The sequence below is a fragment of the Copadichromis virginalis genome, linkage group LG23, assembly GCF_057382275.1.
Source record: "Copadichromis virginalis isolate Kocher_CV1m ecotype Utaka linkage group LG23, C_Virginalis_male_GT1.1, whole genome shotgun sequence".
Classification (NCBI taxonomy): Eukaryota; Metazoa; Chordata; class Actinopteri; order Cichliformes; family Cichlidae; genus Copadichromis; species Copadichromis virginalis.
This window is the reverse complement of record NC_140639.1, coordinates 52170384-52196703: the sequence shown is the minus strand read 5'-3', so window position 1 is coordinate 52196703 and position 26320 is coordinate 52170384. Positions and strand designations below refer to the sequence as shown.

The following is a 26320-nucleotide window of genomic DNA, read 5'->3' as shown; positions in this document are numbered from 1 at the left end:
AAAGGCTTTATTTTTCCTATAATGCGCCGGTCTCTAGTCAAAATGCCCGGGACGATTTTCTGTCCCAGTCCAGCCCTGTATGCAGCTCATCTGCAGTCTGGTGTTACCTACATCTTCCTATTCAGAAGGCAGAATTTCCGAGTTCTGAGTACAATCAAAGCACCACGACTGCAGTTTTTGTGTTGGATGTAAAAGGCGCACATGACGCTGTGACGTAGGCTAGAATCATGGCAGCAGTCAATGACGGTCCAGGCGTGGGATTTCTCTCGTGGAAATATGCACATTATCTTTTCCTTTCTATTGGTAGGTGGCACAGTGCACTGTGGCAAGTAAGCAAGCTAGAAGACTGCAAAGTTATGGAAGCAACACATTAACAAGAGAATTCTGAGTAAAACCAAAGTTACTTTCCCTAGTAACTAGTTACTTTGAAAGTAACGAGTAACTTGAAGTAACTGAGTTACTTTTGAGAGAAGTAACTAGTAATGTAACTAAGTTACTATTTTAAAGTAACTTACCCAACACTGAATATAGCTGACAGCTGCTTCACTGTCCTCAGTGTGATAAATCAGTGTCTATGTCCAGATCTGAAGGGTTTACAGAGTTGATGGACCCTTAGCCACCCGACACAGGCTGAACGAGTTAAAAACAGATACACAGATGTACTCAGAGTCTCAAGGGAGGAACTATTCCCAAAGGACGATCCACTGCACTATGATTGGGATTTGCTGAATTATTAATTGAATTAACTGAGATCATTGTATAGAGAGAGACAGGCTTCAGATATTTGTCATTCATGTGATTCAGTCGACGTTTATGCTTTGCTGAGACTGTAATATTTCCAATATTGCACAGAACGCCCGTCTCACATCTAGCAGAGCTGCTTTTAGCAGTGAGGTTTTTTCCTCTATATTACATTTGGTTGGCACTGTATCAGATTTACAGACTGACTAATACAATAGCCTTTTGATGCTACATTACTCTTACAAGTGACAAGCCAAGCCATCAGCTCATAGGCATGCAACCCACACGGAGGAGAGCACATTTATCTCTCCCTCAGCTGATCTTTGCCTGTGACTGAAAAATGTGTCGCATTTGCATATGTTCAGCTCAGTATGATCCATTATTAAACCTCAGGTGAAACGACCTGGCTTTAATAAGTGATAAACCCCAATGCTTGTCATTTAAATTCATCATGTGAAGAAAAAAGACGTCAAACTCAGATATCAAAATGTCACTCAGCTTCACTGTTTGTCTTTTAATAAAGCTCTTACACACATATGAAAACACACATATATGCAGCAGCTGCTCGTTGTGTTGTATAGTGTGCCACTGCCATCTAGTGACGGAGTCAAAGCTCACTGGTTTGTTTTTGTGTCAGGTCTGAATTAAATGACACGTGTACAGAGCTACACACACATACCATCACAGAGAAAGCAAACAGAAGTGCACTTGATTGGAATCAGTGTAAGAAGGATGTGAAGCTAACAACCTCCAGTCTTGATTCAGGAATCAGCGATCATGTGGTTGTGGACTTAAAGGAAGAGGATCAGTTGCAAAGGTCGGTGCTGCAGCATTGGGCGATCGCACCAGGTGTTGTGATGTAGCTCTGACACAACGCCATGTTCATGCACTGACGGAACGAAGCGCCTAGAATAATGAAACAGAGTGTACGCTTAAAGTGAGCGTGTGAACATACTTACTGAGCAGGCATAACTTCACACATGATTTAAATGGCCTGGTAAATGGCCTGTATTTATATAACGCTTTACTAGTCCCTAAGGACCCCAAAGCGCTTTACATATCCAGTCATCCACCCATTCACACACTGGTGATGGCAGCTACAGTGTAGCCACAGCCACCCTGGGGCGCACTGACAGAGGCGAGGCTGCCGGACACTGGCGCCACCGGGCCCTCTGACCACCACCAGTAGGCAACGGGTGAAGTGTCTTGCCCAAGGACACAACGACCGAGACTCGAACCGGCAACCTTCCAATTACAAGGCAAACTCCCAACTCTTGAGCCACGATCGCCCCGTTTTAGAGATTCATTCAATCTGTCTCAACACATTTCTTTTTTTGGTATCATTCCTTACCTTTAGTAGTATTTAAAACCCTCAAATACACATACAGCTGGGTGATCCTGGGTCTGTGCTGCAGATTTGAGTTCTTTATGGTTTTGTGTTTTGCATTTAGCAGGTTTTCATATTCTAATTTCCTAATGCATCTGAGTCATTAGATCATTTGTTATTTCAAGTTCCTGGTTTTTGTTGTGTTACATTTAGTTTCTGGTCTGTATCTTGTCATCACCGCCTCTTGTTGTAGTATGCTTTGATTCCCTGCTCATATTCCTGTCTGTCTGGTTTCCCTGTGTCTAGTTCACATATCTCAGTCTAGGTCTCAATGTTTTATTTTGATACACCAGCCTCATGCGTATGATGTTCAGTTTTGCTTTCCTTGTCTCATGTGTTCCCACGTTGCTGCAGATCTGCTCGTCTTTGCCACCATGGCCAGTCCACACCTCACCTGTCTCTTTGCTGGCAGAAAGAGGAACCTGCCCCCGCTGCACCCTCAGTTTCCTTTGGTTCCCTCATCAAGGAGGAACCGGCACTCCCAACACCGTCAGAGCCTACAGCTCCACCTGGGTTTGACCTCAGAGCAGCCAAACGCTCCTCCGGGTGAATTAGAAGAACCTTTTCTCTTGTGCTTTCTCCGAGCCAGAGAAAATTAAAACAGGGGCTTTAAATTTGACTGAGTTGTTTGTTCCTGAGTCTGTAGGTTTGTCTTTTTTAATGAATCATGTGATGTTCAGCGAGCAGGAGCTGAGTCTGTATTTTGTGCTTTCAGTGTTGACCAAAGCAGAAGTTTCTTGTTTGTTCCAAGCTTTTACAGTTTGAGGTCTGACCTCAGTGTGGCTAAGATGGCACAATCAAAGAAGTGAAAAAGTGTTTTCAACCTCAAAGCCAGCAAAAAGTAAGACTGAGGTTTTTGTTCCTGAGACTGTCGACATGGACAAAGTGCGTTCCAGAACCAGCTGAAAATAAAGGAGCAGATTTCTGTGCAATTAACGAAGCACTGTGTGTTTCTGAGACAACTATAAACAACATACTGCTCCTGAGCTGGTCGATAATGACAGATGCCAGCCTCTTATTGCTTTTCCCAGCCGGCCAGTATTGATAAGTGTGTGTTTTCTGCTTCTGAATCCTCGGCACTGCTAAGTGCAGTTTGCTTTGCGTCTGAGTCGACTATCTGAGGACTTTGAACTTAAACACAGATAAACCAAGCTGGTTTTCTCTAACACTGTCAGCATTTCTGAGCTCGATGATTCAGGGATGCTTGGTTATACTTGGTTATTCCTCTGTTATGATTCAGTGTTATGGATATTTGTGTTTCTTTGTCACACCAGACACACCATAGTTTGTGTCCTGTGTTATTGCTGCTATGTGAGTCCCAGGTGGAGGCTGACCATTGGTGGAGGACTGGCAGAGGCCGGCTATAAATGAGGACCCTTCTCAACCGGCACGCTCCGCCTACTTCCTGTTCCCAACGAACTGTGCATGTGGCTGCGTGTGGATCTGTATTCTGGAAGCTTTTGCTGTGTTGTAAGTAGTTTGTTGTAAATAGATGGTAGCTGTTTTGGTTGGTCTTCCTTGACAGCAGGGAGTGTGGGGGCATTTTCCTCTTTTTATTGTCCTTGTGTTGCACGCCGGTTTCCCCTGGGCTGGGGTGTAACACCTCTGACTGATGTTTGTCTTCCAAAGCTGGCAGCCGTGAGTCAGCTATGAGCCCTGCTCAGCCCCAGTCGTTGAGCATCCTCCCAATCTGCAGGTTCTCACGCTGCCACCTGTGGACTCCACACAGCTGCCACCGGCTTCCATATTGCCTTCAGCATCTGGGACAGAGCCTGGACCGGCTTCCCCAGCGCCAGTGTGTGCGCCCAAGCCGGGGGTCCCCGCATCGCCTTCACCCAAGTCTGATCCTGCCCCGTCTGGTCTTTAGGCAGCCTGGAGATAAACTATCTGAGCCTACAGCCTCCCAGCCGGGCTTCCACAGCTTCCCTGTTTCTAGTCTCAGCTCCCCAACATTGGACACTTTTAAAACCCGTTTGAAACCCTACTTTTATTCCTTGGCTTTTAAATCAGAATGAGTTTATTGCTTTTATTTATCTTATTTCTCACTCAAATCTTCTAATTTTCTGATTCTTTTTCTAAGCTCTTATCATATCCCTATGTTTTTTTTTCTTTAAATTATCTTGATTGTACAGCACCTTGGTCAACGGTTGTTGTTTTAAATGTGCTATATAAATAAATTGGACTTTGACTAGATTAAAGATCTAAGTCTACGTCTAGTTTGTCACCTTACAGTAAAGGTTGTTCCCAGTCACTTTAAGTTGCTCCGAGTGATCAGTATTATGGTGACAATCTTCTATTCTGGGAGGGATCTTTTTTTAATTGACTTTTTTTATTCCTTGTATGATCATTTTTCATAATTAAACAATAAGAACAAGAAGTCTGATGTCTTGTATTTATTATGTATGTATAGTTTGAAATACACTACTTTGTATTTAAATTTCAAACACATTTCGTTTTTGTACAAAGTCTCGATATCGGATCAGTATCGCTGATACCAGCCTGAAGTTTACAGCTATGGAAAGGAAATCCGTGGCATCGCTATTGGAAAGGAAACTTCTTCAAGCTGGCAAAAATATTGTGATGCTACCATAGGGTACTTACTGACACTTTGAAATATAACATCAGCACAGGCATTTTGTCCTGCCGGACAGGTCTGGATGCTTGTAGGAGTACAGAGGTCACTCTGCCATGAGAAACAAAAGTTACACCTCAGTGCCTCTCCTGGAAACCACACACACACACACACATATTAAAATAATGCAGATATAAGAGATCATTCTGAGCACTTATTGACGTCTTTTTTGTCATTCTTCTTGAATTCTTGAATTGATAAACAAATGGTATGAAAAAGAATAAAGAAACATACCCTGATAAAAAGTCAGGAAGAAAAGAATGACACCCAGTGCAGCTCTCATGTTTTGGTCTGGAAGTTAAAGAAAACAAAAGTATGTTTACACCGTGTTTCAAGTTATTATGCAAATTGTGTTTAAGTGTCATAAAGATTAAATAAGCTGTTCTTCGATAAAAACCATGGATGGGAGTGTGTCTCAGGACTCTGTGTTTCACTGAAATCAACCTCGGACCCCTGTGATCGTTAGTTTGCCAGCTGAGCCCAATTAAAGGAAAAACTACTAAAGGAGGATGTTCCACATTATTAAGCAGGCCTCCATTTTCAAGAAACAGAGGAATGAAAAAGGATCTCTGCTGCTGAAAAGTGTGAAATAGTTGAATGCCTTGGACACGTAACGAGATATTTCACAAATATTTCAGCGTGATCACCATCATGTTAAGAGATTTGTGAGTCAGAGCACACATGGGTCCGTGCAGGTAAAGGCACAATGATGAAGGTTTCAGACAAATGCATCAGATTAAGAGAGCAGCTGCTAAAAGGCCATCACAAAGCAGCAAACACATGTTTGAAGCTGCTGGTGCCTCTGGAGCCCTGCGAACATCAAGCTGTAGGATCCTCCAGAGACCTGCAGCTGTGCATAAACCACCTCCAACCAATGCTCACAAGCAGAAACGCTGCAGTGGGCCCAGAACTACAAGAAGACTCGTTTTCAAACGGTCTTGGTCACTGATGAGTGCAGCGCAGCTCTGGATGGTCCAGATGGATGCAGAGGTGGACGGCCACCGTGTCCCAACAAGGCTGCATCGTCAGCGAGGAGGTGGAGTCATGTTTGAGCTGGAATCACAGGGAGAGAGCTGGTCGGCCCCTTTAGGGTCCCTGAAGGAGTGAAAATGACCTCTGCAGAGGATGTGGAGTTTCTGACTGACCACTTTCTTCCATGGTAGAAAGAGAAGAACTGTGCCTTCTGCAACACAACCATCTTCATGCAACACAATGCACCACCTCATGCTACAAGGAACACCTCTGCATCATTGGCTGCTGTCGGCATAAAGGGAGAGAAACTCATGGTGTGGTCCCCATTCCTCCCTGACTTCAATCCTATTGGGAACCTTTGGAACATCCTCAAGCAAACAAATATGAGGGTGGGAGGCCGTTCACATCCAAACAGCAGCTCCGGGAGGCTATTCTGACATCCTGCAAACACATTCAAGCAGAAACTTTCCAAAAACTTCCAAGAATTGTAGAACTGCTATCAAATAAGGGGTCCTGTGTTAATGTGTAACTTGACCTGTTAAGATGTTTCTGATTTCAGTGAAATTGATCCACTAATGCTGCAAATTCAACAAATCACCATTTTCAATTCTCTACAACCTGTAAAATCTTTTGAAACTGTGTGTGCGTAATAATTTGGAAGCGTGCGTTTCAAGTTTTGTATTTTTGAAAAACTGTTTTCATCGGGAGTTTAGTTCAGTAACATTTGAATTATACTCTAATGGCTGACGACTCGAAAATTATGCCGACTGTCATTTAAATCGACTATGTAGGAAAAACAGAGAAAAATATCATAATCATTTGGAACGCGGTGTAAGCTCCTGTGCCCAAGAAAAGTACTCGACAGGATTGATTGCCCCACTACCCACAGGAAGAGCTTGTAGGGGTTTGGTGCTTTGTAAATAAGGAGGCAATCAGGGGCGGAGCTCGTGGCAATCCAATCGTTAGCTTCCAAAACTGGCTTGTGGTTCATGGAATGTCAGTTCTTTGTGGAAAAGGAGTCTGAGTGAGACTGAAAGACATGTAGATAGGGATGGGTATCGTTTAGGTTTTATCTGATACCGGTGCCAAATCGGTACTTTTGAAACGGTGCCGGTGCTCAAACGGTGCTCAAACCGGTGCTTAAAGAATGGAGAACACAAAATTGGTCCAAAAACCTCTCATGTTCAGCTGGTTTTTTGTAAAAAGATAACAATGTTAGCCTTTTCTGCAGCTATGGGGCATATATGGTATCACTCTTGGCTGGAAGCAGTGCTTAAACAATGGAAAAAATACAAACTTTGTCCAAAAACCTCTCATGTTTAGCTGTTTCCCTCTTTTTCTTTGGTCATTTTAGCCTTTTTGGCCAGGGTGAAGGGAGCATCTGCCATCAAACAAGAAGACAGCTGCATGTAGCTATGATGGTGTTTGCTAGTTCACCTTACATGCATTAATGTAATAACGTGGTTAGCCTACTCAACGTAAATTACACACAAACAACATTAAGCTCCTCACGCAGAGAAGAACGGCTGCTGCTGCCATCAAATACGGCGCATTTCTCGGCTTTTAAAAAAACGCTATGCGTCACCAGGTGTTTCATCGGATTCTTGGTGTTACCTCCTTTGACAGTATCACAGTATCAGCTTAAAGCACTTGTTGCTGCTGAGTTTGCATATTTTGCTGTGAAGTACAGCCAGACTTTTGACCGCTTCGCCTTGGACATTTTTAATCTGTAGCTCTGCATAAAAGAACGTACGTACCTGGCCCCGCCTACTATCCTCGGAAACGTAAAATGATTGGCTAGAAGTGTATCACAGCTCAGGAAAAAAAAGCACCGAAATAAAGCACCGAAATGTGCGCTGCTTTTTGGTCTGGTTACTACCGTTTATGTCAGAACCGGTGCCATCATGGCACCGGACACCGGTACCCATCCCTACATGTACGGTAGATGTAGTCGGGCTCACCTCAGTGGACAGCCACCAAGGGTGACTTCAAAGGATTCGTTTGACAGTTGGGGTTTTCTTTGCAGCTTCTTTAGGGTCTTTACCTCACAATGTAGTAGTGCCTTGAAGCAACTGCTGCTGTGATTTGGTTTTACATGAACTGAATTGAATTGAATTACACTTGCATTCCCCGGTTCGCTGTGTTTGGGTTTTCCCCAGTGGATGCATCCATGTACCTTCTGGTCACAGAACAGGTCCTGACTGTTGTGTTGCTTGTGTGCCAAGTGACAGTATTCAGCCTTCTTTGAGTCACTGGACGGGGTGCTAAAGTGTGCTCCGTCTGGGGACTCCATTGTTTTGCTGAAGGACTTTAACTCTCAATGGGTCAATGACAGTGTGACCTGGAGTGGTCTAATATGAACCCAAATAGGGTTCTGTTATTGGACTGTGGAGCATAAGGATGTCAAAGTGCACTTGGCACCAGGTCATCCTAGGTCACAGATCAATGATCAATTTTGTAATTATCAGATCTAAGGATGATCAGACATCCTTAGATCAAGACGAGGAAGATCATCTAATCAAAGGCTGTTGGTAGTCCCACAAACATGTTTTAAGACCAGAGGAGGCCCCGGGTTGTGGAATGCTCTGCCTCGATCATTACATTGCCTTGATTGTATTTATTCTTTAAAACAGCAGCTTAAGACTCATTTATTTAGGTTGGCTTTTACCTAGATTTGTGCTGTATGTTCGATTGTGCTGTTTTATGTATATCTGTTTTATATTATTGTAAAGCACTTTCTGGTTTTTATCCAGTGAAGAGTGCTATATAAATAAATAAAGTAAAGTAAGCTGGGGTAACCTGCTGGCAGGCAAAACTAAAGAAGTCAGTTGGATGAGTAACAAAATGTTTCTCCTACAGAAAAAGCAACGTGCAGATGAACAGAATCAGCTTCCTGGGATTTCCTAAACTGGATGATTGAGGATGTATCAAGAGTAATTAGCAGTTTCTCAAGGTAACTTTTTGCACACTGTCCAGTCCAGCGAAGTTAATTAAGTTTTTATTTATAAACAATTATAAGGATAAGTAATGATTTCAAATTCAGTACTATATATATCTATATATATATATTTATATATATATAGATATAGATATATATGTCCCACTAAAAACGGCTGTTTTTATTTTGATTAATTTGTTGCCCAATGAGCAGTCATTTTGAAATGACTGATCGTTTGTCAGTGACATACAAACACAAACCAAATATGCCACTAACTGCACTCTGCAAAATCCCTTTGTTCACTTTAAAGCATCCGCATTATTTAAGCCTTTATGTGTCAGTGTTGTTTGCAGCACTTTGAAGACCTTTCCATATCAGCATGTCAGATATGAGCAAACCTCCCTAGTTATGAACAAAATGGAATCTACTTTACAAATAGGGATGGGTACCGGTGTCCGGTGCCATCATGACATAAACGGTAGTAACCAGACCGAAAAGCAGCGCACATTTCGGTGCTTTATTTCGGTGCTTTTTTTTCCTGAGCTGTGATACACTTCTAGCCAATCATTTTACGTTTCCGAGGATAGTAGGCGGGGCCAGGTACGTACGTTCTTTTAGAGCAGAGCTACAGATTAAAAATGTCCAAGGCGAAGCGGTCAAAAGTCTGGCTGTACTTCACAGCAAAATATGCAAACTCAGCAGCAACAAGTGCTTTAAGCTGATACTGTGATACTGTGCAAAGGAGGTAACACCTCGAATCCGATGAAACACCCGGCGACGCATAGCGTTTTTTTTAAAAGAAAAAGAGGAAAACAGCTAAACATGAGAGGTTTTTGGACAAAGTTTGTGTTTTTCCCATTGTTTAAGCACTGCTTCCAGCCAAGAGTGATGCCATATATGCCCCATAGCTGCAGAAAAGGCTAACATTGTTATCTTTTCACAAAAACCAGCTGAACATGAGAGGTTTTTGGACCAATTTTGTGTTCTCCATTCTTTAAGCACCGGTTTGAGCACCGTTTGAGCACCGGCACCGTTTCAAAAGTACCGATTTGGCACCGGTATCAGATAAAACCTAAACGATACCCATCCCTATTTACAAAGTTTGCAGATTTAATTTACTTGTGAGTTGTTACCTTGTGCTTAGATCGTCAGCTCCCAATCTGTGTCCTGTATCTTGGAAGGAGGTGTTGGCTTTACAGTGGGTGCTGTCTTTTATAACCATTGCACAATCAGCCAAAGGAGACGATGTATTGTGGAATAGGTTTTGGTGGGGATATCATGTGACTGAGGCTTGTTGAAAATTGTTGTTTCACATGAAATCCCCACCAAAATAAGGAAGTAACAGTGTGTTACTTCCTTATTTTGGTGGGGATTTCATGTGACTGAGGCTTGTTGAAAATTGTTGTTTCACATGAAATCCCCACCAAAAGTAAGTAACACTGTATATATATATATATATATATTAGGGGTGCAACGATACTCGTATCGATATTGAACTGTTCGATACAGTGCTTTCGGTTCAGTACGCATATGTATCGAACAATACAAATTTTTTAATTTATGTTATCAACTTTCCTTCTGACGATGCTGTCTGTGTTGAGCGCTCAGTGGATCTGCGCTCGACAGTGCAGCCTAGGCGGAGTAGTCGAACGCAGATTCACTGAGCGCAGGGCAAGCTAGCCAGACAGAAGTTAAGCTCTCCTTCCAACATGGCAAATTGAACCTCCCCCACCCTCATTCAGATCTGGCGTTTGGAACTATTTTGGTCTTCATGTGACGTATGACCCTGAAGGTAAGCGAGTCATGGACTAAAGTAAAACAGTATGTTGGATGTGCCACGCAATGCTCAATTACATGGGTGGGAACTAGTGTGTTAGTGCAGTTAGCTCGTTAACGTGTTGATGCCGTCCAGCCCCACGCACAGGGCGATCGGCGGTAGCTCGTTAACGGAGATTTGCCATGTTGTGGTGTTAACGTCATTTCAGATTAACGCTGACAGCACTAGTGGGAACACAACGAATATGACTGCACATTTACACCGACATCATCCTAGTGCAAAGACAAGTGGAAGCAGACAAAAACAAGCAAGCATGCTACTAACTTTAGCCGAGTCATTTAGACAGCCGTTAGCACAGGATTCTCCTTATGGGGACCTGATATGTTTAATATGCTGCTGAGAATATAGCCCAGGAGAAGCGTATAGTATAGCTTTTATTTTGAAAGAGCCATTTCTCTGTAATAAACTCTCTTTTCCAAAGATGAGTGATTCCTCCAGCAGATAGATTTATTATTTTATTACTTTTTTGTTTTTGCAACATTAAATTAAAAAACTGTACTTTTGAGTTAAAATATATATTTATAATTTTAATAAATGACAAATTAAAAAAGGCACGAACATTTTTTTTGTATTGAAAAAATATCGAACCGTGACACCAAAGTATCGAACCGAACCGTGAATTTTGTGTATCGTTGCACCCCTAATATATATATATATATTACGTGAAGTACCCTCAGAAGGTCTGCTAGATGATGTTAATGCAGCACTACGGGCAATACCTACAACCACGATTACCGACACTAACAAGCTGATCTACAATACGGCAGCAGCTTGGCTACAAGTTGAACAGCCACAAGGGGCAGTACCCTCCATGGAGAAGGAGGCTAGAGGGCAAGATCAAAGTAGCACGGAGGGAGGTTAGCCAACTAACGGAGTTGCAGCAAGGTGCGACAAAGAAGGTGCCTAAGAAATACAGCAAGCTGTCCATACCTGAGGCCTTGGAGACTGCCAAGCAAAGACTCACAGCCTTGGCCAGCCGCTTGAGGAGGTACACCAGAGAGATAGAAGGCAGGAGAATAAACCAGCTGTTCTCCACAGAACCAGCAAAGGTGTACTCTCAGTGGCAAGGGAACAATAAGAGAACAGCACCACCAAGGCTGGAGACGGAGCAATACTGGAAGAGCATATGGGAGAAGGACGCAACCCATAACGGCAATGCTCAGTGGCTAGAGGATCTGAGGGCAGACCACAGCGACCTCCCTGAACAGGGTCCAGTAACCATCACAGTGGCAGATATCCAAGAAAGGGTCTCCAGTATGAAGAGTTGGACAGCACCAGGGCCCGACATGGTTCACGCCTACTGGCTGAAGAAGCTGACTGCACTCCACGAGCGTCTGGCAGCACAAATGAACCAGCTGCTAGTTAACGAGAGACACCCGGAATGGCTAACCGAAGGCCGGACGGTCCTGATCCCCAAGGACCCCAAGAAGGGACCGGTCCCCTCCAAGTACCGACCAATAACCTGCCTCAGTACTACATGGAAGCTCCTGTCAGGCATCATATCGGCTAAGATGAACAGGCAAATGGGTCAATACATGAGTGGGGCACAGAAAGGGATTGGCAAGAATACCAGAGGCACAAAACACCAGCTACTGGTAGACAGAACAATCAGCCGAGACTGCAAGACCAGACTGACCAACCTGTGCACTGCCTGGATTGATTACAAGAAGGCCTATGACTCAATGCCCCACAGCTGGATACTGGAATGCTTAGAATTGTATGCAACAATTCTATACAATTGTATTGTATAGAATTGTATAGATCAATGGGACCCTAAGAGCCTTCATCAGGAACTCAATGGGGATGTGGCGTACAACACTAGAGGCCAACTCCAAGCCCATAGCACAAGTCACCATCAAGTGCGGGATCTACCAAGGAGATGCTCTGTCCCCACTGCTGTTCTGCATAGGCCTGAACCCCCTCAGTGAGATCATTAACAAGACTGGCTACGGATACCGACTACGGAACGGAGCAGTTGTCAGCCACCTCCTGTACATGGACGACATCAAGCTGTATGCCAAGAGTGAACGAGACATCGATTCACTGATCCACACTACCAGGCTATACAGCAATGACATTGGAATGTCGTTCGGACTGGAGAAGTGTAGTCGGATGGTGACAAAGAGAGGGAAGGTAGTCAGAACAGAGGGGATTGAACTACCAGAAGGCAACATTGCAGACATAGAGGACAGTTACAAGTACCTGGGGATCCTGCAGGCGAATGGGAACCATGAAGAGGCCGCTAGAAAAGCTGCAACCACCAAGTACCTGCAGAGGGTCAGGCAAGTCCTGAGGAGTCAGCTGAATGGTAAGAACAAGATCCTGGCCATCAACACCTGTGCCCTGCCCGTGATCAGGTACCCTGCTGGGGTAATAGGCTGGCCAAAGGAGGAGATAGAAGCCACTGACATCAAGACAAGAAAGCTCCTTACCATGCATGGAGGGTTTCACTCCAAGTCCAGCACCCTGAGGCTGTACGCTAAGCGGAAGGAAGGGGGCCGGGGACTGGTGAGTGTCAGCACCACAGTCCAGGATGAGACAACGTACATCCAAGAATACATTGGGAAGATGGCCCCAACTGACCGAGTGCTCAGTGAATACCTCAGGCAGCAGAAACCCAAGAAAGAGGAGGGAGACGAGGAACCATCATGGAAGGACAGGCCCCTGCACGGTATGTACCACCGGCAGATAGAGGAGGTGGCTGATATCCAGAAATCCTACCAGTGGCTGGACAAAGCTGGACTGAAAGACAGCACAGAGGCACTAATCATGGCAGCACAAGAACAAGCTCTGAGCACAAGATCCATAGAGGCTGGGGTTTATCACACCAGGCAAGACCCCAGGTGCAGGCTGTGTAAAGATGCCCCAGAGACAATCCAGCACATAACAGCAGGGTGCAAGATGCTAGCAGGCAAGGCATACATGGAACGCCATAACCAAGTGGCCGGCATAGTGTACAGGAACATCTGTGCCGAGTATAACCTGGAAGTCCCGAGGTCAAAATGGGAGATGCCCCCAAGGGTGGTGGAGAATGACCGAGCTAAGATCCTGTGGGACTTCCAGATACAGACGGACAAAATGGTGGTGGCTAACCAACCGGACATAGTGGTGGTAGACAAACAGAAGAAGACTGCCGTAGTGATCGATGTAGCGGTTCCGAATGACAGCAATATCAGGAAGAAGGAACACGAGAAGCTGGAGAAATACCAAGGGCTCAGAGAAGAGCTCGAGAGGATGTGGAGGGTGAAGGTAACGGTGGTCCCCGTGGTAATCGGAGCACTAGGTGCGGTGACTCCCAAGCTAGGCGAGTGGCTCCAGCAGATCCCGGGAACAACATCGGAGATCTCTGTCCAGAAGAGCGCAGTCCTGGGAACAGCTAAGATACTGTGCAGGACCCTCAAGCTCCCAGGCCTCTGGTAGAGGACCCGAGCTTGAAGGATAAACCGCCCTCAGGGGCGTGCTGGGTGTTCTTTTTTTTTATATATGTATATATACATATATACAGTGTTACTTACTTTTGGTGGGAATTTCATGTGCTTGTTGAAAATTTTCGCTTCACATGAAACATGAAATCCCCACCAAAAGTAAGTAACACTGTGTACATATATATATATATATATATATATATATATTAGGGGTGCAACGATATTCGTATCGATATTGAACCATTCGATACAGTGCTTTCGGTTCGGTACGCATATGTATCGAACAATACAACATTTGTAATTTATTTTATAAATTTTCCTTCTGACGATGCTGTCTGTGTTGAGCGCTCAGTGAATCTGTGTTCGACTACTCCGCCTAGGCTGCACTGTCGAGCGCAGATCCACTGAGCGCTCAACACAGACAGCATAGTCAGAAGGAAGAGCGCAGGGCAAGCTAGCGAGACAGAAGTTAAGCTCTCCTTGCAACATGGCAAATTGAACCTCATTCAGATCTGGCGTTTGGAATTATTTTGGTTTTCATGTGACGTATGACCCTGAAGGTAAGCGAGTCATGGACTAAAGTAAAACAGTATGTTGGATGTGCCATGCAATGCTCAATTACATTGGTGTGAACTAGTGTGTTAGCGCAGTTAGCTCGTTAACGTGTTGGCCGTCTAGCCCCACGCACGGGGCGATCGGCGGTAGCTCGTTAACGGAGATTTGCCGTGTTGTGGCGTTAAGGTCATGAAAGCACTAGTGGGAACACAACGAATATGACTGCACATTTACGCCGACATCATCCTAGTGCAAAGACAAGTGGAAGCAGACAAAAAAAAGCAAGCATGCTACTAACTTTAGCCGAGTCATTTAGACAGCTGTTAGCACAGGATTCTCCTTATGCTGCTGAGATAAAGTTCTATCTTATCTTATTATAGCCCAGAAGAAGCGGATAGTATAGCTTTTATTTTGGAAAGAGACATTTCTCTGTAATAAACTCTCTTTTCCAAAGATGAGTGATTCCTCAATCAGATACAGGGCTTGCAATATCGCTAGCCCGACGTCCCGGAGCTAGCGATTTTTTCAGTCGGGCTACCAAAATCTATCTCTTCCCTGCCCGTCGGGCTATTGTAGGAAAAATATATGTCAATGCTTTTGCATTCTTTCAGAAAAGTAGCTGGGTAATTATGTCATTGGCATCGGTGAGCCACTGTCAATATGTGACATATTGAAGTCGCGTTTGAATTTGCGCTTGTTTTTTTGCTTTCACTTTGCAATCCTGCGAACTGTGTATAGAGAGCGACAGCACTGATCTGTGAGTGATGATAATTTGTGCACCAATTCCTCTGACATCGTCTTATTAATCGTTAGCTTATTATGGAAACATGACAAGTGAAATCTCCCGCAGCTTAAACATGTGAGAGGTTGATCGCGCAGAGAATCGCTGAGCTTATGTGAGTGAGTGTGTAAAAGCATTTCAGTTCTGCTGAGCCAAAAAAGACAGGTCAGGGTGAAGAAGTGACAGCCAAAGAAAAGCTTACCACAAAACGGAGAAGTTATGACAAATCAGACTATAAGGCAACAAGAAAGTGCAGCTTTTGTGTATCGTTGCACCCCTAATATATATATATATATATATATATATATATATATACGGTGCAGAAGTATTATAGTATTAGTATTATTGCTTGTATTGTTTCACTGTAAATAAAACCACTGTAGTTTGCCCTGAAGAGCACTGCACTTGGGTTCGCTTTCTTCCTACCTCTCCTTGACAGAAAGCTTCATGTTGGTTTGGTTTGATCTGGTTGTTGTTGTGCTTGAAGACAGAGCAATGACCCAGACCTAGATTTATTTCTGATTACTAGATATTTTCTTTTAAAATCCTTTTTTCTTCATGACTCCTTCCACCTTGATGAGAGTCGCAGTTCCAGAACATTAAAAAAAACATTTACACAGCTTAATATCATTGTGTTGTACTGTGGGGTGGCATTTTTTGTTTCTTACACCTCTTACACCCATCTTTGTCCAAACAGCTATACAGCCAAAGAGATCGTGTTCAGTATTGGTCAAGTTACTTGAAAATAGTAATTAGTTACTAATTACTGATTACTTCTTCAAGAAAGTAATCCCATTACTTTACTGATTATTTGGTTTGAAAAGTAATTAGTTACTTTATTACTTACTGTAATAATGTGAATTATTGTTTACAGTATGAGTTGTGTTCCACAGTGCTGTGTTACTACACGAGTGTTTTAGTGTGACACAAGGAATGACTGTGTGGGCCGAAACGTTAGGCTGTATGTTGTGCATGGCAGGAGACTCAATCTGAGTCACATGACATGTTAATAAATCTTACTACCCCGTTGGGTAGGAAATAGATATTCTGTAGTCTGAATGGGACCAGAATATAACATGGTGGCAGTGGAGTAAGCTGCACGGACGGATTGAACCTCCCACAGATGTCTTAAAATGGCGCCGGTGAGGTCGGCTGCCGTGCTGGATGCTCTGCCCCAACTTCTCCACTTTTTGCAGTTTTTCGTCACTTATATCTGCGATAATCTTACATGGGCATCATGCAAAACACACAAATCCGCTACAGTAGAGACACTTTGGTTTCTATTGGTCTACAATACACGAACATTTCACCATGTTTAACTCCGGACCCAACCTGGCCAAAGGAGATCCTACGAGAGAACAAAGGATGCGACCCTAAGCGACGGCCTCGAGGTAAAAGAGCCGGCATCAGGAACAGGAACAGGAAAACAAGTCTCCCCCTCCATCTCACTCAGCACTGAGTCTTGAAACTGGACAGCATCGTTACTTCAGAGCACCCAACAGCCAAGGAGTGGAACGTGGATCAGATAAAAGCAGAATATGCTGAAGTCTTCACAGGAAATGGCTGTTTGGAGGGAGAGTTCAGGCTCGGATGAAACTGTGAAACTAGTGTAGTTCCCAAAACGACGTGTGCCTACTACAATGATGAACCCGTTAAAGAGGGAGCTTCAGGATCTTCAGCGCAGGGGGATCATCAGACCAGTAGAAGGCAGCAAGTTAAGCTACCAACATTGGCTATATAATAAAACAGTACTTTTTAAAAACATGATGCACAACCTCAATACGTTATAAAGGAATAGAGCTTTCAGCCCAATTCTGCATTATCTATCATATAAAATTGAATCAAATGAAAACGTCTCTTATTAAAAATTGTTTTATTACTTTTAATCTTTTAACTTTATTGCATCAGGCAAAAATTAAATTATATGCAACAGTCTTTGACTTAAAGAAATCTGTTTAACATTTAAATCTATTTTCTAACCAGCATATAAAATAAAACATTTTTTTCTGTTTACACTCACTCTTTCAAATAAAAGCAAGTAAAACACAGTAAAAAATAAATAAAACAAAATCACGTTTTAGTAACGCAGTAATGCAGCATGCTTATGGGAAAGTATCAGTAATCTGGAAAGTAGTAGTCAGATTACACTAACGTGTTACTGTCCATCTCTGATCGTGCTGCATCTCATCTGACAAAAGGGCACAGTCAAGTACACACAAGGGAGGCTGGCCTCAACAATGTGTGTGGGAGAAGAGTTCAGCTAACTGCTCTGCACTGTGTTGGCACGTGCTAATGAAGTGCAAGAACAGTGAATCTGTAACTTCCTTAAACTGTTGTACAGCACCTTCAGAAAGACGTCTATTTTAATGAAATTTGTTCCTCAATGCTGTTTAATTCATTTTTGTAAATTATGCTATTAAGAAAAAATTGAACAAACTAGTGTTTTCAGGGAAATAGGCTTAAATTTTCCATTTCTATGCCATGTGTCAAGCGATGGGTTGGATCATTTACATTTTGAGAGGAGTGAGTTGAGGTAAATAATGAATGAAATGCAGTGCAGAAGTTGTTGATTTAAGCATCTACAAAATGTTTAAATCATCCACTATAATTATTTTATTAATTTAGCATGAAATTAAAAAGTTTGTGAGAGCAAATTAAAACTAGCACGTTAGAGTCAAGCGGACAATTGAGATATCAGCAAATTAAACTGTTTTTTGAGTTTTCCAGTTTCCAGTGTACAAGGCTAAGAGTCAGGCTTTCTAATGAATGAAAAATGTCTGCGTTTTCAGTTGATTAATGGGGTTGGGGATGAGATTTTAGGGCGATTCAATTCCATTTTATTTATATAGCGCCAAATCACAACAGCAGTCGCCTCAAAGCGCTTTATATTGCACAGTCGATCGTACAATAATAGATAGGATGACAGGAGGCAAGAAGCTACTAAGTATGTAACACTGCAACCCACTTTCCTTGGAGGTGGTCACGGCCCACCCTTGAGGCTTATTGCACCACTTTATACTAATCCACATGCAGTTAACTATTCAATAAGAAGAAGACAATAGGACATACATAAATATGATTAAATAATGTGTCAAAGCTTTACATCTTAAAAGAGACCCCAGAACAAACAAAAATGAGATGCTGAAATAATTCGTGTTGGCAAATCTGGTTTTTCAAAAACAACAAAGAACAAAAGTGTTTCCTAGATTTCAAGTACTCGGGAAGTGTATTCCATTAACTGGTAGCTTTAAGTGAAAATGCAGATCGAGAGGAAGCAGAGCTTAAAATGATCTCTTAAAGCTTGTTTGTAAAGAGATTTGATAGATTTCAGTGTTGAGACCAACATGAGGTGTAATAAGTTGCAGTATATGAGAAAATATAATAGCATTCAAGTATACACTTGTGGTCTCTCTCATAAGTGAATCATGAATTTTTCACAAGGTATATTTAAGTGTATTGCCCATCACATGCACTTCTTGAAGCAGAGTGTGGGATCGTCGACGACGATGGCGACGTGACTGTCGTCGAGCAGAGAGGGGATGGAAAAAAGATAGGCTCCATGTTTCCTTTGACATTCTATGTCGAAGTCGCACAGCATATCAAAAATCTGTTCAGATGGCTAAAGCGGCCTTCTTATCGGACATCATTGTGGCCAATGGTCACAATCCTCGAGTTTTATTTAAAATCTTTAATTCAGTGGTCAACCCTCGGTCAGATGTGCTGAGGGAGGCCTCCACAGCTCTCTGTGAGCGATTTTTGAATTATTTCACAGATAAAATTGCATCATTAAAGGCCCTGCATTTACCGGCGGTTAGCCAAGTTCCAACTTTAAGATGCTCTTCGGCCTTTTACCAGTTTGAACCTATCTACTCTTAACACTAAAGGAAATAATAGATCAGTTGAGAAGCTCAAACTCTTTACATGACATTCTTCCATCTCGTATTATTAAGGATGGCATTGATGTAATCGGGCCTTGCATTCTATCTCTAATAAACTCATCATTGCTATCGTGTCACGTTCGGACTGCTTTTAAACATGCGGTTGTGGAACCTGTCATTAAGAAAAGTGGCCTTGACCACAAAGACTTTGCAAATTATAGGCCGATCTCTAAATGACCTTTTATGGCAAACAAGTCGTTCTTCAGCAATTAGAGGCCTCTCTAGATGCTAATCACATTAGCGACAGATTTCAGTCTGGGTCTAAACCACATCATCATGTCATAGTACAGAAACTGCTCTGCTGAGAGATTTTAATGACCTTCTTTTAATTGTGGATTCAGGGCGCCCTGTGGTCTTGGTTTTACTGGATTTGTCTTCTGCCTTTGATGTAGTGGACCACAGCATTCTGCTAACAAGACTGGAATATTTAGTAGGCATTAAAGGGAACGCCCTTGAATGGTTTAAATCGTATCAAAAGTTCCCTTTCTGTTACGATGGGGAGCTACTCTTCCTCTGTTACCCCTTTTCATTGTGGTGTGCCCCAGGGCTCTGTTCTTGGCCCTATGTTGTTCTCATTGTACATGTTACCCTTGGGCTCTATATTTGACAAAAATAAAATTTCTTTTCATCTTTATGCTGATGATATTCAAATCTATTTTCGTCTGACGGACGATACCCCATCTTCACTATGCTGCTTTCTTGATTGTATGAGGAAGGTTAAAGGCTGGCTATCCAGTAACTCCCTTTTGTTAAATGAAAAGAAAACAGAAATTATTATCTTTCATAGCCACATCCCTCGGGGACAATTAACCGATATATTTGGGCCCTTTGCTACCTCCCTCTCTGATACAGTACGTAACTTGGGTGTCCTTTTGGACAGTTCCTTCAAACTTGATAAACAAGTGTCCTCTGTAGTATAGTCTAGCTTTTACCAACTACGACAAATCTCTAAAGCTAAGCATTACATACCGCGAACGGATCTTGAAAAACTTATACATGCATTTGTTACCTCAAGATTAGACTACTGCAACTCCTTTTACCTGGGCCTCCAATCTGCCCTTCTTCATAAACTACAACTTGCCCAAAATGCAGCGGCACACCTTTTAACTGGTACTACAAGGTTTGATTCTATTACCCCGATCCTGGCTGCCAATCAAATATCGGATTGATTTTAAGATTTTATTGTTTACATTCAAAAGCCACTCAGCCTGTATACTCCTAGTTGAGCACTTCAGTCATCGAGTCAAATGCTCTTGGTGCAACCTCGGTCCCGGCTGAAAACCAGACGTGATCGTGCTTTTGTCATTGCTGCACCGAACATCTGGAACAGTCTTCCAGCTGATATTTGCGCAATGATTAGTTAGTGATTTATCGGATGTACACTTTGTACTTTTATTGCGTTTGTATGTCATTCTATTATTTCATATTTTACTTTTCAGAAGCACTTTGGAGTACCTCTGGTCTTTTAAAAGGGCTATCTAACTAAAGTATTGATTGACTGAATATTTAGTGTGAATGGCTAAATACAATTTTATCCAGTTTAAGACACTTATGATTAACTGATGGTGTAGAAGCTTTTTAATAAGCAGTGAATGTGTCAAATGCTTTGTGCAAGTCCAAAGATACTGCAGCCAGTTTTGGTTAAATGGTTTACTCTAAATCCAACTGCAACAGATGAAGCAAAGCTCCTCTTTCCAAACGTTCTTCCAGCTATTCAGTAACAACTTAAATGGTAAATGGCTTGTATTTGTATAGCGCACTGGTGATGGCAGCTACATTGAAGCCACAGCTGCCCTGGGGCGCACTGACAGAGGTGAGGCTGCCGGACACTGGCGCCACCGGGAACCTCTGACCACCACCAGTAGGCAACGGGTGAAGTGTCTTACCCAAGGACACAACGACCAAGACTGTCCAAGCCGGGGAGGTATGTATATATATATATATATATATATATATATATATATATATATATATATATATATATATATATATGCATTAAATTCAAGACATGTTCTGGTTGTGCTGCAGGAAAAGTCCTTGAGTGTGTGCGGGAAGGGGAGCAGGAGTCTGTTATTGTTGTGGAGCAGGAGAGTGAGTTGTACCAGACGACTCCTCAGGATTAATATGTTAAAATAGTGACATCTGTTGGTGACAAATATAAAGAACAGCTTGAATCTACAAATTAAAGTGCTTCGTGATTACTGCCCACTCTACAGAGTGGAGTTGATAATTCTGTCTCATATTGGGCCACCCTTGTGTTGCTTTGAACATGTATTTTTAGCAGGTGACAAAATTATGGGATAATGACGTGGGGGTAGAATTGATTGGGAACTGGAAAGGGAAAATGCTAATGAGCTTGTAAAGTAAAAACATGATGCATTAAAGGTTACCCTGTTTGGTTTTTATTTAAGAAGGAAATGTGTTCCTCTGTGCGATGGCCGAGTCTGTTTCTTTTCTAGGAGGTCATTTCTCCTGCCTTAGAGAAAATCCTCACATGGAACAGAAGAGGCTGGAGCGCACAGAAACTGCAATGCAAGTTGGTAGAGATGCAGGTTTACAGGCGTCCTGGGACCACAGACTATCATCTAAAAAGAAGATCAAACAACAGGCATACTGAATTTTACAGTATTCATGCAAAGATATCTTTGTCTGTGTCATCTTTTATAATTGCAGCTTTCTTCATGAACTTATTCACTGACAATGCGTTTCTCACCATTACATGCACTCACAGTGCTTATAAGTTGTCTTTCTGGCCTAAAGAAAAACGTTTCTTCATTTTAGGAATAATTTGAATGTCTTCGGTCACACAGCTGCAAATCCCTGTTGCAAACAGCAGGGACACAGAATTACCTCAGTGTGATAAATCATTGTGTCACGGTTCATTTTGAGTTTCTTATGTTTTGGTTTATTTTTGAATGATGGATTGTTTTCTGTTCTCTGGTGCTTTGTTGATTATTATGATAAATCTGTTTCAGTTATTCTGGTATATTTCTGTATTATGATTAATGTTCTGGTTGTATTTTGTTATTATTGCAGCTTTAGTTCAGTGTCTAGTCTTTCTCTCTCTCTCTAATCCGTGTCTTATTTAAGTGTTTCCTGTTTTACTTTGAAGGTTCATGTCTGATGTCAGTGTTTCTGGCTTTGCTGTCTCGTTAGGTCTCATTGCTTGCTCAGTGTATTTAAGCTCAGTGTTTCTTTGTGTCAGTGTCGTGTCGAACCCTCAGAATGGCCTGTGTGGTCCAGTTTGTGTGTTCACGGTTTGGTTTCTGTTTTTGTTTCGTGCCGCAATAAAGCTGAGGTTTCCAGTTACAATTCTGTCTCAGAGTCCTGCATTTGGATCCTCATCCCCGCCTGCCCGCACACAGAGCCCTGACACATTATCTGTGTCAAGATCTGAGGGGTTTTTCCAGAGTTGATGACTGGACTCATAGCCACCTGACACAGGCTGAGCGAGTTAAAAAAAAGGACAAAAGTCCAACTGCACAAAGCTCATACAGATTTATTTTACAGTCTCAGAAGGGAGGAACTATTCCCACAGGAGAATCCACTGCACTGTGATTGGGAATGGCTGGATTATTTCCTGTTCAATAGGTACTAATTGAGATCAGTGTATAGAGATACAGGCTTCAAATATGTCATTCTATGTGATTCAGTTTATGTAACAAGAAAGAGCGAGTGTGGGCTTTTTGTTTTTTCCTCTTTATTAAATGTGGTTGTCCCTGTATCAGATTTCCAGACTGATGAGTGGCTGCTCGCGGTGTTTATAGTGTACCACTGCCATCTAGTGTCATTCAGAGTCAAAGCTCACTGGTTTATTTTGGACCTCACAGAAGACACCAAATACCATCACAGAGAAAGCAAACAGAAGTGCACTTGATTGGAAGCAGTGTAAGAAGGATGTGAAGCTAACAACCTCCAGTCTTGATTCAGGAATCAGCGATCATGTGGTTGTGGACTTAAAGGAAGAGGATCAGTTGCAAAGGTCGGTGCTGCAGCATCGGGCGATCACACCAGGTGTTGTGACGTAGCCCTGACACACCGCCATGTTCATGCACTGACGGAACGAAGACCCTACAATAATGAAACACAGACGCTTAAAGTGAGCGTGTGAACATACTTACTGAGCAGGCATATAATGATACATTAGTTTAGATCAGGGATGTCAAACTCCATTTAGGATTTAGGAGTGCAGAGGACACTGTCGTCTGAGAAACAAAAGTTGCATCGCAGCGCCTCTCCTGGAAACGACACACACACGTGAAAATAATGTAAGAGATCATTCTGGCTTGAGATACAAAACATTTTTACAGTATATCTAACACATTATACAGGATTTAAATAACTAATGTGGACTCTTCAATAATAAAAATAAAATGTTAACTAAAAAGGTGAAAATGGAAAAGAGACATTTTTTACTCCCGTTAAAAAGTCACAATAAAAAGTTGGTACTTGTTTGTATTTCTTTAAATGATTATTTCTCTGTTTTGTAATAAATAACCTGATTACTGTTGTGCTTCAGTCTTTAAGTGGAATTAATAAAATGCATAAGTTGCATGTATGCCAAGAATAAAGAAACATACCCTGACACAGAGTCAGCAACAGAAGAATGGCACCCACCGCAGCTCTCATGATCTGCAAGAAAACAGAAAAGTATTTATAACCTCCTGTGCCCGAGGAAACGACTCTTCATCAGTGATATGACTTTTCAGATGAAAAAGAAAATCTGTTTGTTGATCAGTCGTTTTGAAACAGCTTTTGTTGTCAGAGACACACCAACACAAATACTCACTGTCTCTGTTCTCTTTAAAGCATCAACATTATTTAAGCCTGTAAGTGTCAGAGTTCTTTGCAGCTCTTTAAAGTCATCTTCATATCAGCATGTCAGATGCTTGAAATGTGCAAGTGAACTATCGTATAAACAAAACAGAGTCTGCTTCACAGTTTGCAGGTAAGAACTAATCTACGTGTGAGTTGTTACCTCGTGCTCAGACCCTCAGCTCCAAATGTGTGTCCCGTATGTTGGAAGGAAGTGTGTGCTGTCTTTAACAACCATAGCACAAAGCAGAAGAGCCTGTCTGTTGTGTAACGGTGGGTCAGTACAGGGTTCAACAAAACACACTTTCTAGTTGTGTTGCAAGAAAGAAATTTACAAGGAAACTACATCCCACTGATGGATCACGCACCAGAAGCTTTTTCTCAGAAGTGCAGACCTGATTTCATTGCTGAGTTAAACTGAGTCTTAAAAAGAGGAAAAACAAAGAACAGCTTTCATCTGTTAAATGTTCTTTTAATTATCTTCCTGTTTTTAGATGCTGCTTCCCTTTCTTTCAACAGTTGCAGCAGTAATTCTGTCTTTTGGTGGAGAGTTCATGTTGCAACAGCAGAGGCTGAAGAGTGTGCAATGATTTAAGAGTACACAGAGGGATGGATGACGGATAGATCGCTCTAGCAGCACATGCTATAGTGTAGCTGGGTAAGACACTGGAAGTGTAAAGTGTAAATCAGGAACTTGGTGACTGCACGTAAATTTTTGAGCTTCAACATAATGTCCAGTAGTAAGTTCCTGATTATGTTGAAGCTCAAAAATTTACGTGCAGTCACCATTTAGGTCACTTCAGCATTTTACAGGACATCCCACTAAAGTCACCTATGTGTCGTCATGCTTGATGCATTGTGCTTTTCTGATATTCAACATGTAAAGCTTTCCTGCAGGCGTGTTGTACAGACCTTCAGGTGTCAATATCCTGAAATGAGAAGAATAATGAGGCAAGAGTTAGCATTTTGCACTATCCCAGATACCATAGGGCAGGGGTGGGGAACGTCAAGGGCCGGTGTCCTGGAGGTTTAGATGTGTCCTTGATCCAACACAGCTGATTCAAATGGCTAAATGACCTCCTCAACATGTCATAAAGTTCTCCAGAGGCCTGGGAATGAAGTAATCATTCGATTCAGGTGTGCTGACCCAGGGTGAGATCTAAAACCTGCAGCCCTCGAGGCCTGGAGCTGGACACCCCTGCCATAAGGGTACACCCTGGACAGACTGTCAAGCTGATGCAGGGCTAACACAGAGAGACTCATTCACACATATGGGCCATTTAGAAAGGCCAGTTACCTAACCCCACTATCTGCATGTTTCTGGACTGTGGAAGGAAGCCAGAGTACCTGAGACAACCTGCACACAGGGACAATATGCAAACTCCACACAGAAACACTCCGGCCAGCCGGTGGAGTTAAACTCAGCCATGTCTTACAGGTAAAGTGTTAAACAGGCTAGCTACTGTCGACAGTTTGAGAAGCTTTAACTGAATAAAGTCCAGTGCTGCCATTGATGTCAATGATTTTATTTCTTATTTTTAGTCACATCATCATAGGCCTAAAAATGTGCTGCAAACACCCGTGGCAACGATTTATCGTACTCAATAGTTCTGTTTGTTTGTTACCTGTCGACACAAACGACGCTCTTCATTTTATCCTCCCCATCACCTCGTTATGACAGTCCACGAGTACACGTCAGACTGTGGTCCTCCTAACAAACCATCAGACAGAACTTGGTTTGCTGCTGTTCTGTCTTTTATTGCAAGGAAAATAGGAATAAAATAACTTTAAACTAACAAGTTTATTGTCCCACATCTTTGCTTTTTGCATTAAAAGCAAAATAAAACAGTCACATGTGGCTGTTGTTGTGCTGCTTTTGAAGGCAGGTGCAGCCCTGACACTCCAGTTTGTTTATGACTGATTGCAAAATAACAGACTTTTCAGCACTGACGCAAGAAAGGACTCTACCCAACTTTTTCATCACATTATTGCCATGTTAGAAAGTTCAGAGGACAGACTTGACTCCGCCCTCAAACCAGCGTTCCTCCCTGTCCAGGATGTTACATCCTCATCATTGAAAGAGTGTCCACTGGCCTGTAGGTGTAGATAGACTGCAGAGTCCAGGCCTGACGAGGTGGCTCTGCTGTGTTGGTCCATCCTCTCAGCCAGAGCTTGTTTGGTTTCCTCAATGTATAAATCCTGGCAATCCTCCTGCACTTAACAGCGTACACTATGTTACTCTGTTTGTGTCGGGGACCCGATCCTTGGGCTGGACCAGTTTTTGGCGCAGCGTGTTTTG

The 26320-nt window shown here is 42.5% G+C and overlaps 2 long non-coding RNA genes across 2 annotated transcripts; both read right to left on the bottom strand.

Annotated features, from left to right (window-relative positions):
• Positions 1–1235: 1235 nt before the first annotated feature.
• Positions 1236–9903, bottom strand: LOC146682240 (uncharacterized). The gene is made up of 4 exons (XR_014918222.1): positions 9804–9903; positions 4995–5051; positions 4730–4849; positions 1236–1647 (listed from the first exon to the last, which is right to left on the bottom strand). It is a non-coding gene; the product is annotated as an uncharacterized LOC146682240 (long non-coding RNA).
• A 12782-nt stretch (positions 9904–22685) lies between these two features.
• LOC146682239 (uncharacterized) lies at positions 22686–24433 on the bottom strand. Its single transcript, XR_014918028.1, has 4 exons — positions 24185–24433; positions 23787–23838; positions 23328–23444; positions 22686–23277 (listed from the first exon to the last, which is right to left on the bottom strand). It is a non-coding gene; the product is annotated as an uncharacterized LOC146682239 (long non-coding RNA).
• Between the last annotated feature and the right edge of the window lie 1887 nt (positions 24434–26320).